The sequence below is a fragment of the Diceros bicornis genome, unplaced genomic scaffold, assembly GCF_020826845.1.
Source record: "Diceros bicornis minor isolate mBicDic1 unplaced genomic scaffold, mDicBic1.mat.cur scaffold_55_ctg1, whole genome shotgun sequence".
NCBI classification, from domain to species: Eukaryota; Metazoa; Chordata; class Mammalia; order Perissodactyla; family Rhinocerotidae; genus Diceros; species Diceros bicornis.
The window spans coordinates 3,385,293-3,399,344 of record NW_026691429.1 but is presented as its reverse complement, the minus strand read 5'-3'; the positions used below and the strand labels follow the sequence as shown (position 1 = coordinate 3,399,344).

Genomic DNA, 14,052 nt, shown 5'->3' with positions numbered 1-14,052 from the left:
TTTTTTTTTTTTTTTTTTTTGTGAGGAGATCAGCCCTGAGCTAACATCCGCCAATCCTCCTCTTTTTTTGCTGAGGAAGACGGCCCTGGGCTAACATCGGTGCCCATCTTCCTCCACTTTATATGGGACGCCGCCACATCATGGCTTACCAAGCAGTGCGTCGGTGCGCGCCCGGGATCCGAACCAGCGAACCCCGGGCCGCCGCAGCGGAGCGCGCGCACCTAACCGCTTGCGCCACCGGGCCGGCCCCTGTCTTTCAGTATTTTTAATATATCATTCCATTCTTTCCTTGCCTGTAAAGTTTCTGCCAAGAAATATGCTGAAAGCCTGATAGGTGTTCCTTTCTAGGTTATTTTCTTCTGTCTTGCTGCCCTTAATATTTTTTCTTTGTCATTGGCTTTTGCCATTTTTACTATTATATGCCTTGGAGAAGGTCTTTTAGCATTGATGTAATTAGGCGTTCTGTTGGCTTCCTGTATTTATAACTCCGGTTCTTCCCCAGGTTTGGGAAGTTCTCAGCTCTTATTTCTTTGAACAAGCTCTCTGCTCCTTTCTCCCTCTTTTCTCCCTCTGGAACACCTATAATTCTTAGGTTGCTTTTATAATTGAGTCATATATTTCTCCAAGAATTCCTTCATTTTTTAAAAATCTGAGTTCTCTCTCCTCGTCCACTGGAAGCATTTCTATCCTCTAAATCACTAATTCTTTCATCCATAATATCAGCTCTATTTTTTAAAGATTCTAGATTCTTTTTTATCTCATTAATTATGTTCTTCATATCCAGAATTTCTGCTTGTTTTTTTTTTAATAGTTTCAGTCTCTTTGATGAAGTATTCCTTTTCCTCATTAATTTTATTCTTGAGTTCATTGAACTGTCTGAACATTCTTGTAACTTGGTGAGTTTATTCATGACAGTTATTTTGAATTCTCTGTCATTTAGATTGTAAATTTCTGTGACTTCAAGGTTGGTTTCTGGAGATTTGTCATTTCCTTCTGCTCTGAATTGTTACTGTAGTTTCTTATGGTGTTTGATGAACTAATCTTTTGCCTGCGTATTTGTGGTAGTATCAGGTCGCAGATTTCACCTGCTACTGCTGTGGGGGAAGCATGAGCTGTGTTTCTGATCCCACCCCATATGCTGGACGTTGTGTGGATACAGTGGGTGTTCCAACCCTGTGGAAAAGCATTCACACTGGGCTCAGAGCTCCCGCCACACGGAGGCAAGTACCCAGTTGTGAGAGCGCAGCACTACTATGGGTGTTTGTGCATCTGGGAAAGCATCTGCATGTGCGCGTATATCTGCTGCTGCCTTTTCTCATGCTCATGGCAGCCTCTGTGCTTGGTGGGTGGGGCTTCTTCACGGGTCTGAGCATTGGTCGATCATTGGGACTCCAGTGGCACGGTGGACTCTCCAGCCATCCAGGAATGCATTCATGTGCGGGTCCAGGGCTGCTGCCAACCCCTCCCAGTGTTGCACCAAGGCACATTCCTACTTTTGGGGATGCAGCAGTACTATTGGCTCTCACGCCAACCTGGGAAGCGCTTGGGCGTGTGCACAGTGCTGCCAGGGAAGGGTTGGGGATAGGAATGACTTCATAGTACGTGCAATGACAAGCATAAATCTCAAAATAATAATGCTGAGTGAAAGAAGACAGTAAAAAATGAGTAGTATATGATCCCATTTATAAAAATTCTTGGAAAATACAGGAAAATCTATAGGGACATACACCAGAACACTGGTTGCCTGGGAATGAGAATGTGTTTGCAAACGGCAGGGAAGGAGGAATTAAAATGAGCGTGAGGAAATTTGGGGAGGATGGGCATTTCTTTTCTTGATTGTGGTGTTGGTTCAATAAGTTATAATCAAAATATATCAAATTATTCACTTTAAATGTATGCAGTTTACTGTATGTCGTTAATACCTCAATTAAGCTAGAACATGCAGGGGAAAGAGAGGGAGAGAGACCCAAAAGAGGGAAAATGGAAGGAAAAGAAGGACTCAGGGTGACAATTAGGTGGACAAAAGGAAGAGGGAGACACAGGAGGCATCGGGTCTCTGTGGCTTTGGCATCTCCTTCCCCTGGAGTCTCCCATACTGGGCAGCTGACTGGACCATTCTGATGCGCTCTCCTCACCTCACAAGTCACTTGTCTGCCGGCGGAAGAAGGAGGGCAACTATGAGGTCCAGTGTCAATGCCTGGGCTATTACCTGCCTCCTGGTGACCTACGGAAGCTGCGATGACTAGATCTGACTAGATCTGAGGTCCCTTTTTCATAGCTGGGGTCCAGAGAAGCTTGGCTGGAGCAGAACGAAACCACATTGGACAGACACAGGCTCCAAGCCTTTCTAGACTTGGGCCCTGACTGGCTCACAGGGGACTAAGCTGAAAGGTTTCAACTTCCTTAAGTCCTGAAAGTGACTGTAACTTCTGTCCTGTGGTGTCACACCAGTTCATCCCTCAGGGACACCAGAATTGGTGAAACCAGCACAGACATTGCCATCATGTAAAATCGAATCCCCACTTCATTGCAAGGTTTCCCTTCTTAGGAAACTTTGGAACATCCCTCCCCTTGACTCTGTGCAGCCATCACACCCCTCTCGGTTCCTCCATATTCCTCCCCCACTGAAGCACTGGCAGTCTCACGTTCCCCTTTTCTGCTTCATTCTCTGAAGCTCAGATTCACCAGGACTTCCAGATCAATCTCCCTCGATGTCTCCTCTCCCCATTCATGGGTCCTCCATGACGGGAAACAGGCCAAGATGAGAGGAGTGGGTGAGACATGACTCTGCACTCACCTTGGTCCTTGGGAGCTGAAATGACTAGGTGTCTGGAGACCCTGAATCCCAGAGTAACACCAAGGCTCTGGGAATAGAGTATCTGCTCTGGATATAAAAGTGAATAAAACTCGGGGCGGGGGGAATCGGAGGGAAAAGAAAGAGTCTTTTTTCATCTTTCTCTGTACAGAGTCCAACTAGCCTCACAGCAGAGGCTCCCCAACAAGCAGCCCAGAGCATCCCAGGCATGAGGCAGGCTGCGCTGTTCTGCATTGGGTCTGTGGGAACAGATTACATTATCTGTACACACTGTGCAGACGACCACAGCTGAAGACACCCAAGGGCTAAGAATTAAAGTCACAGTCATGACACTCTCTCAGATTTCTTGTGTGTGAGCTTCACATTCTCAATCTTAAGCTGTGATTCTCTGAGAATGCACACTCTGAAGATTCTAATGATTAATAATATTAATATATTATTATTATACATTGCATACATCATACATTATACACTGTACATTATAATTATAAATTAATGTATAATTATTATTATACATTAATATATTATGATATATTACATTATTATAATAATATGATAATGATTAATAATAGTTATCATTATTGACTTTAATTTCTGCTAAGCAACATGACTGGCAAGCTCTGCGTGTATTATCTCAGTTACAGTCACCATTTTTAGGGTTTTATTCCCATTTTAAGCTAAAGATATGGAGGCTCAGAAATATTAAGTAACTTGACAAAGAAGGAAAAAAATTACTCCAAAGCTAAATTAAACACCTATTCAAACTATGTGTCAAAGAAAGAAAGACGTTATCGGACCTACAAACAGACTCAAAGTTGACCTCCCACAGGCCTGCAGTGAAAGAACCAGTAATGAATGTGCATCAGGAAGAAGAAATGTGAACCCAGGAAAACAAAACAGGAGTCATGAGGAAAGGAAAAAACAGTCTGTCTAATTTAGTATTAGTTTTAAAACAAGACATTAAAAACACATTCGAACCAAAATTCCAGATGATTACCACATGGAAGAATAGAGGAGAGAAGATTTAGCTAAAAAATAACTCATTTTTTAGGGAAGATATAAATACTAAGATACTCTATTATTGTTTAACACATTGCTCTCAGAAACTGATAAATCTGTGGGACAAAAGTAAGTAGTGATAAAGAGGATTTGAAGAGTGCAACATACTCAACCAGGCAAATAGACAAATCCCAACACACTGGCTGATTTTGAGACTTGTGATGCTGAAAACGGTCCTTCTCCTGACAGCATGATACGGCAATGGGACATCAATTTTCATGAATCAAATTTCCAACACATACAAATCTAAAAGAAGGGAAAATCCAGTATTTCATTATATGCAACTGTGATTCAACATGCAACAAATACCAGAAAAATAGAGACCCAGAAGTAGGTGTCTTTTTTGAGAAGACAGATATAACAGCTCTTTAGTGAAATATTATGTTGGAATCTATTGGAATATTACACAAAAAGGACAATCCATTTGGACTAGGTAGGTTTTCTCTGTGACTGTGAGGGCAGAACTCTAAAGAATCCCCTGACTGTGATACCGCTCTGTTGATCTTAAAATACAAATGCATAACACTCAGGAAAGGAAAATGAGAGAACAAAATGAGAAGGAAAGATCTCCTTTCTCTCCTCACCTGAAACCCAATCTCTCACCTCAGAAAGATCACTGTCTGTATCTTCTCTGTCATGCAAAGGAATCAAAGAAAAGAAAACTATTGGTATATATTAAAGTTTCAAGAGCTCAAAGGAAGAAGACATCAGGACCCCTGCAGAGGCATTAATGTAGTGTGAGCTCCATGTCATCTGCCCCGTCTTGTCTTTTCTTCATCGTGTTTGTCAGGACGTCCTTCTTGGCCCCTCTCTCTCCCTGCCTCGCTAGCGAGTCTGTCTGCATCAGTGCTACCGCCAGTCTCTCTCTTGCCGTCTTCACTTTCCCTTCCTGTTTCCTGATATCCTCCTCAGTCACCAGAAGTTGTTTGCAAAGGAGCTGTGGGATGTACAGACCAGCTCCTGGGATCGTCTCTGCTGAATCTGAAGACCAGGCAGGGATGGGCATGGGACTGGAGTTCAGACCACCTGTGAGCACACCTGGCAGGGATGCACGTGTGCAACTAGGTGCAAGATTCAGCAGGGCTTTGGCAAGGTCCAAAGGACTTAACAGGTTTCCTTTACTCTGCTGGCCTGGAGACCTTGCAGTCTCTTCTGCCAGCAGAGTTGTTGGGGCTGCTCCAAGGTTTCCTCCCATTGATGGCATCTGACGTCATTGCCAGGATAGGATGTGATTCTAGTAACTGGCCTCTTGAATATGTAACTGGACATCCTCAAAGGGATGGAGATGCTCAAACCAGGCTTTGGTTTGTATTGGTTTCCACAGTCATGTCGCTTCCTCTGTGATGATTTGACCATCATACTTCTTTTCCTCTTACCCTATAAAAATAAATTGTGAATGTGAATCAGACTGATAAAATGAAGCCTGCCTTCCCAGGACAATTATGTCAGATGCCTTGTGCTTCTACCCTCCCACCCTCCCTGTGGGGATTAATCTGACCTGTGTCCTGTGACATCATCAAAGAGATTTGGGTCAAGAACAGAGAGCTCAAGGTCAAAACTCAGGACTACGGCAGGTCATTTCTTCTCCCCCATGTTGTTAGACACTTATGAGTATGACTTTATTCTCTTTTTGTCCTTGTCACTCTCAACAACCAAATCCCTGGTGCTCCCTGTCAGGACACACGGTCCCCAGTCTTTTTCTAAATCCCAAATCGTACCATTCTTCTGTACTATATGATTATTCATTTGATTAACCCATTGACCAGTTGGTGTTCATAGCTCCATTAGAGCTTAAATCAGTAGTGAAATTATCATCCACCCCACTCCTAGTGACTCTTATTTCACAACTGTGAACATTAAATCTCAGTACAGAGAATGTAGGTCTAAAAAAACTCAACTTATAAATGGTGATTGTACTGTAAGTGGGAAATACACACTGGATTTATGAAACACAGGAAAAAAATGTAAACTCTCTCATTATTAAGTTTTGTATAGACTGCACCCACATTGATGATCTCTTGGTTATAGTGGGTTAAATATACTATTAAAATTAGTTTCACCTGTTTGCTTTCATTTTTTTAAAATGTGGCTACTAGAAAAAAATTAAATTCTATAATATAGAATGCTTAATGTTACTATTGGACAGTTAGACTGGGCACGTTCTTATGGCGGAGGCAGGGGTGCAAGAGCGAGCAAGACAAATCATGCAAAGGGCAAGAAGGGATGCACACCCAATTTTGAAACCTCTGAGTCATGCTTGCTAACATTCCGTTGGCCAAATAAACTTTCAAGGCCAAGCCAGAGTCAGAGAAGGAAGGGTTACAAAGTTACAGGGAAGGGATGTGGAGGCATGGAAACCATTCTTGAAGGCATTGATGCAATTAACCTACCACAATTGGCAATGGGTAAAAATCATGCCTTCAATATCCCTTAGAATTGTCACCTCTATATTGAACCCTCTGGACAAGCCAAACATTGAAGACCAACCTATCATAAATGAACTCTTGTTTGTAAACAGATGTCAGCCCCTCTCCCAAATTGTGGCTGCCACAAATAACAAAGACTGAGCCTCCATCAATCAAGTTTAATGTTGTGATCAAATTGTTCAACACAAGATCATTACCGAGCAAACTGAATCCTAAATGATAAGTTGACTCAAAGTAAATAGTTAGTCTTTTCTCTGTATCCCCAAACTAAGAATTCCTAGGGTCAAAGAAAGAGAAGGAGAAGGACTAGTGGCCTGGAAGAGGAGCTCTCTGGTCAAGAGTTCAAAGCCCAGCTCAGCCCGCTACAGCTGTGTAATGATGGGAAAGTTACTTAACCTCTCTGAGCCTCAGTTTGCTCATCTTCAAAATAGAGAGTAACCCTTCATTCACGCTTTCATTCAAAATAGTTATGAAGAATCCACTGACTATACTTCCCTGCACTTAGGGAGCTCAGAATCTAATTGGAGACACTCAAGAAGAAAAGAAATTATAATACAGAGCTAGAAAGCATGAAGCCTCAGAGGACACGCAGAGGTGACATCTAATCCTACTTGAAGAGATCTAAAGAGTGCTTCCTGGTGGAAGTGATGACTAAGCTGAGACTCAAAGAGAGGGCAAAAATTAGCCCAATTTTGAGGAAAGGTGTCCTAGGAAGAGAGAATGGCAGATGCAAAGTCCTAAAGCCAAGAATATGTTTTCCTTTCTAGTTTTAAAAACAAGCTCTGGTATAAGCATGGAAAACAGAAGAATATTCTAGAGCATTCACTCACGCACAACACAAATCCCCCGGGGATCTCATTAAACCACAGGTTCTGGTTCAGCAGAACTGGAGTGGGGCCTGAGATCCTGTTTTTCTAACAAAGGGATGCTGATGCTTCTGGTCCACGGACCACACTTTGAGGAGGCAGGCTGGAGAGTGGCCATGGAAGGGAGGATATGTACATTTTAAATTTTCCTTCTTCTCTCCTTGGCACTCAACACTTTATGGGAGACGAAGAGCAAGGCAGGATGATGATAACTTTGTGAGCAGTGCGAATCCTAGCCAAGTCATAAAACAGTTCCTGGAAGGAAAGGAGACGTTGGTTCCCGGAAAGTTTCCAGGAAACCAAAATATTTCCAAAGGCTTTGTCATCAAGTCCTTCAACTCTCTGTGAAACGCTGGAATTCTGCTCCATCGACCGCTCCTGCTTACCAACATAACTCTTTTAAGTGTTTGTGCCAAAGTGGCGTCCATGTCAGTGAGCTTTGTTTATCCCCCGGGGCTCTCGTTACAGTCTTACTGGCCATTTCTTTACAGGCAGGAGGAGTCTTTGTTAAAGGGTAAGCCAGTCGGTCAGAAGACAAGCCATTTCCTGAAGCCGTTTCCATACTCTGTGACAGGCGCTGGAGAGGCAGGCTTGCAGCCACACGCCAAAGAACTTAGGAGAAAACAAAATGGTAGCCAGATGTTCTTGGTCATGCCATTGCACTAGGATCTATTATTTCCTCAAAACTCTGGAAATTCAAAGGGCTGCAGAACATAGAAGATAAAATCTTAATCTGGAACAGAAAGTCTTGTTTCTCACCAGCGCATGGAACGTGGGAAGAACGCCCCACCCATCAGTGCTCTGAATCACCCAGAGAGTCCTGGGGCTGGTGAGATCTGCAATTCCACATTAAGCCATGAAGAGAAGATTTCAGCGTCAGCTCCTGCCGGCACCTGCTGTCCTCAAATGTTGCTTCATAGTGTATTTGAAAGCAAGAAAGAGCTTTAACCCTGTGAGGGAGAAATCAGAACTGGAATCAGTACCAAGATTAGTACAAACATGATCCCAGGGGTCATATCTATAGGGGCATGGGTCTTATAAATACAGAGAGAGAGAAATATGGCAACACAGACTAGAAGGATAAACCTTAAAATGTTAACAGTGATTATCTCTAGCATGGCAGGCGCTGCAGGCAAACTCCAAAGCCATTCTTAACCTCTTCACCACTGATAGCTCTCGCTCTAGAAGCCAGAAAGCCAAATACTTGTTTTGTCAAATTCTTTTGTAACTAGGAGTGGTCATGTGATGCAGTTCTGACCAATTAGATGAAAGGGAAATCTGCTGAGGGGTTTCTGGGAAAAGCTTCTGTTTCCTGTTAAAGGGAGAGGCATGAAAGGAGAGGCTGCTGTTTCTGCCCCATCCCTCTTCTTTCTGCCTTGAACATGGTCGTGATGTCTGAAGCTATGGCACCCACCTTGCAACCATAAAAAACATTTTGATGAAAAGCCAACATGCTGCTAGCAGATTGGAAAACCGGGAAGAGCCTAAATCCTTTACAATACCACTGAGCAATAGAACCAATACCAGCAACACCTAACTCTGGGCTTCTATTCTTGCAAAAAAAATAATTCCCTATTTAATTAAGCCACTGGATCTTAGTTAATTGAGTTTGGAATATGTCAGTGAAAAAATAAGACATTCTAGTGTGAGATGGAAGACCATAAATAAATAAGGAAGTTATAGCATGTTAGGAAGTGGTAAGCGCTATGAAAAGAAAATCAGGATTAGGGGCAGGAGAAGCATGAATGTCAGGGTAGGAGAAAAGGAGGCAGTACGAAATCGAGTTGCCAGAGGAAATACTATTGATAACAAATGATTGGAACAAAGATTTGAAGGAGGTGAGGGAGTTGGCCATGTGGGTATCAGGACAAGAACATTCAAGGCAGAGTGAGCATCCAGGTCAAGATTCCTAAAGAGCAAGTGAGCTTGGCGTGTCTGAAGAATGCTGAGCAGGCCAGCATGGGTGGAGCAGAGGGAAGTGAGATTAACAGAAGATGAGGTCAAGGAGGAAAACAGGGTCAGATCGTACAGGGCCTTGTGGGCCATCAGGTGACTTTGGCTTTTACTGAGTAAGGTGGGAGCCATAGAGGTTTGTAGGCAGAGAAGGAATGTGACCCGACTCAGGAGTTCACAGGCGCCCTCTGGCTGCTGCAAGGAGAACAGACCAAAAGTGGGGCAGGGAAAAGGCAAGAGGGGAAGCAGAAAGACCCTTTATGAGGCTATTTCCATAATCCTGGCTACAGACAATAGGACTTGGAACAGAATAGAAGCAACAAAGGAACAGACAGGCGATCAGATTCTGGATACATTCTGAGGAAGTGTCAACAGGATTTGCTGACAGATCGGAGATGAAGGGTAAGAAGAAAGGCAGAGTCAAGGATAACTCCACGGCCTTGTGCTGAGCAATAGAAGGATAGGGGACCCTCCATGGAAATGAGAGGTGGGGGGATCAGAAGCTCAGTTTGGAACACGTTACATTTGTGACATCTATTAGACATCTCAGTGGGGGCACTAGGTAGGTGGTTGGTTATATGAGTCTAGAATTCAGGAAGGGGGCTGGACTGCACATTGTTTAGTATTTTGGTGTCATTCCTAATAAATGGTGTTTATGGCTGTGAGACTGGATGAGATCTATGGTGTAGAGAAAAATGAGTACTTCCATGGAAAACGATGTATTGTCAGAGCACACATCTCCAGGTTACCCAGTTCTGATCTATGTGGGAGATATTTTACAATTCAGTAAATTTTAAATAAATGACAGAGATGCAAAATAATTCCATGGAAAAAACAGTTTTGTGTCCATTTGCACGTTCATTTCAATATTCCTGAAATTATATATATGTATTATAATTCATAGGTATTATAATGCATATATATGTAATACATCTATAACATATAGGTATATGAAATTTTATATGTATTTTATAATATTAATAATTATATGTATAATTATACAATATATAAACATTATATTATATATATCTTGGGTTAACACAGCTAGGAAGTGACAGAGATGGACTTGAAACTCGGCTGGTCTTGCTCTGGATCCAGGTCTCTCAAGTCCTAAGCCCCATATTCCTCTAACTAGCAGTTAGGGCCTCCCTGGCAGAGAATTCACCTCAGATCTTGCATGAGAGGTAAGGAAACTCACCACAGCACTAATGAGGATGTCTTTCCTCTCTCCCAAATCTGCCTGCTCACCAAGGCTCACTTTGTTCTTCATTTCTTCCCTGATCTGTCACCAGATCTCACTGAAACACCTCTGAATTCCTACAGCGCAACCTCTTGCACCATTTGTATGGTTCAGTGGAAAGAGACTTCTGGAGCCAGACTGTCCTGGAATAGAATCCCACCTTCCAATTGCTAGAAGGCTACTGAGCCTCAGTCTCGTATCCTGTGCAATGGGTCTAAAAACACTTAAAATAAAGGGTCCAGAACAAGATAAGTGCTCAGTAAATGGGATCTGTGATTTTTACTGTGCCTGCACCGGTTTAGGGTCATTCCTTATTTGACATATGAGCGTCATGGCTTCCCAACAAGACCATGAATTCTCCAAGGGCAGAGGTATGGCACACACCCCTTCTGTGCCCCCATGACTCCTCCCACAACACACAAGGCCATGAGAGGCACACCATGCATGTTTAGTCAATATTTTCCCATTGGATTTGGGGAGCAAGAAACAGAGCATCAGTACTGACCGTGAGCTCCCCAGAAGCCATGATGATGGCCAGGTTCGCCATTCGATTACAGCTGCAGACAGTATGCGTCTCGGAAGCTTCAAGGATCACGCAGCCAGACGGCGTCCACCTACCACCCTTTGCATCCGTTCTCCAGGAAACGCAGATGGGGCTCTCAGACTTCTGCTTTGGCTGAAAAAATCAAAGTCCCTGGTCACCTGAGAATCCTTCTTGAATGGATGCAGTGTGGCCAACCTGAAGTCATCTGGGGCAAGAAGATGCAGGTATGCTCTATAGGGGATGGAGGAAAACGCTGCCATTTCATTGTGCAGTCATGAGAAGAAATGTCTTGGATGTCAGATCTGTCTCTCCCACTGACTTGGTCATAGCTAATGTAACTAAAGTCTCTGTAAATATTCCTGCGTCAGTGTTACTTAACCTAACCTAAATCTTGCCTGCTGATGAATGGAAGAACGCCACATAGAAATAGAAAAGTTTACTCCTCTAGAGGTGGGTTTTGAGGATTGGCTTAAGTTGCTAGAAATTGTGGAAGCTTGCCACCTTAATGGGTCCCCATTAAAAATGAGAGTTAAGCTATTCCACTGCCAGGTATTTATCCAAAGTACGTGAAAACATGAATGTGTAAAGATACTTGCACCCCTATGTTCATTGCAGCGTTATTCACAATAGCCAAGACTTGGAAACAACCTAAGTGCCCATCAATGGACAAATGGATAAAGGAGATGTGGTATATATACACAATGGAATACTACTCAGCCATAAAAAAGATGAAATCTTTCCATTTGCAACAACATGGATGGTCCTTGAGGGTATTATGCTAAAAGAAATAAGTCAGAGAGAGAAAGTCAAATACCGTATGATCTCTCTCATAAATAGAAGATAAAGACAACAACAACAGCAATAAACAAACACATAGATACAGAGATTAGACTAGTGGTTACCAGAGTGGAAAGGGGGAAGGAGGAGGGCAGAAGGGGTGACAGGGTACCTGTGTGTGGTGATGGACAGTAATTAGTCTTTGGGTGGTGAACATGACATAGTCTACACAGAAATCGAAATATAATGATGTACACCTGAAATTTATATAATATTATAAACCAGCGTTACCTCAATAAACAAAAATAAAAGTTAAGCCCACTAGGGGATGGGGAGTTCTCAACGGGTAGATGGGGGCTCAGTGGAGACCTCTTCACAAACCTTGATGTTCTCCAGAGTGTAGATGATTGGGTCGGAGAAGCCATCTTTCTTCTTCCCGGTCATGATGCCCCCAGCGATGCGAGAATTCATCTTCAGCTTCCTCTTGGAGTTGCCCAAGAAGGTCCGAGGGTCTTGGAAGAAGCTCTCATCCAAAACAGACTCCATACCCGCAAAGGAGACAAATGCCACCCCAGTGGTCCCTGCGATTTGCCCCAAATGCAAAAAAAAAAAAAAAAATGGGAATCATTTGCTCAGTATTTATTAGTATATGCACTGTAATATCCCATGCATTCTTGCACCTTCACTGGCCTGCTCTGAGGATTAAAACATGGGTGGGCTTCTGGTTGGTGACCCTCATAGAACCATAGAAAAAAATCCTGAGGTGCTATCACCTGGAGAAATCTTGGCTATACTTAAAAACAAATTTGAATTTGTGTTTTTAAAGGACGATTCAACTCAGCAGTGGAAAATAAGTTCCCCTCCCACATTTGTGGTCATTCTTGTTTAATCTCTTTGGTGGGCTTCCGCTTTCAACGTTGGGGGTCTCCCAGGATGTGTCTTAGGTCTGTGCCCTCCAGACAGTATGTAGATCAGGGGTGGTGGACAATGTACAGGCTTATCTGGCCATTGCCTGTGTTTTGTAAATAAAAGTTCTATTGCAACGCAGCCACACCCGTTCATTTACATATTGCCTGTGAATGCTTTTGCCCCACAGCAGTAGAGTCCCATGGTTGCAACACAAATTGTATTGCCCTCAATGCCTAAAATATTTACTAACCTGCCCTCTACAGGAAAAGTTTGCCAACCCTTGATACAGATTAGTGCCGTCTGCTAGAAACATAGTATGAGCCACATGTGCAATTTTAAATTTTCTAGTAGCCACATTTCAGAAAAGTAGAAAACGGGTAAAATTCATTTTAATAATATATTAACTCAATACATGCAAAATATTATCATTTCAACACATGATCAATAGCAAAAATTATTATTATATTTTTGTGTGTGAGGAAGATCAGCCCTGTACTAACATCTGCCAATCCTCCTCTTTTTTTGCTAGGGAAGTCTGGCCCTGGGCTAATATCCGTGCCCATCTTCCTCCACTTTATGTGGGACGCCGCCGCAGCGTGGCTTCCCAAGCAGTGCGTCAGTGCGCGCCTGGGATCCGAACCGGCGAACCCTGGGCCGCCGCAGCGGAGCACGTGCACTTAACCACTTGCGCCATCGGGCCGGCCCCTAGAAAAATTATTAATGAGATGTTTTACATCCTCTGTTTTTTGTACCAAGCCTTTGAAATTTGGTATGTATTCTATGCTCACAATCTAGCCACATTTCAAGCGCTCAATAACAAAGTGTGGCCAGTGGCTGCTGTATTGGACAGGGAAGGTTTCAGTACTCCAGTATTGTGAGATTATTTATTTAATGTCTGCCTTCCCTAGCAGATGGAAAACTCCCTGAGGGCATGGGCTATTTCTGCCTCTGCCATCAGAGATTCCCTCACCACCTGGCACGGGACTTGGGACCTAGAAGGTGATGGATAAATATTTGCTGATTGAATATACCACAACCACCCTCCTTGATTCTCAGGAGCGGGTCTGTACCTGTGGATTCAGATTCTTCAATTGTGGAGCACCAAATCTTCATCTCATCGCCTTTGGCTTTGAAGTTAAAGACGGTGTTCTCCTCAGCGCATTCTTTGTTGATAACTTGGGTCTTAATATCCAGAAGGAGAAAGGGAGAGTTTGCATGAGGTCACCCAGAGAGTGGGTCCTGAATTCAGTTTCTGTCCAAGAAGGGCACGCATCCATAGTCACAAGCAAAGGAGAGAACAGAAAGGCCAATTCATCACGGGAAACCTCTTGAGCCCCTGATTATTGGTAGGAGGATGGTAGCACCAAACATATGAGAAACTCGGGTGGATCCATAGGCGTGAGCCCTCACATCATAGGGGGTGCATGAGGAAAAGATGGGATTGAAGTCGACAGTGATGGAAG

General features: G+C 43.3%; 1 pseudogene; it reads right to left on the bottom strand.

Moving 5' to 3' along the window:
- The window catches only part of LOC131403122 (adhesion G protein-coupled receptor E1-like), a 281,846-nt pseudogene that overhangs the window by 238,195 nt on the left and 29,599 nt on the right, over positions 1-14,052 (bottom strand).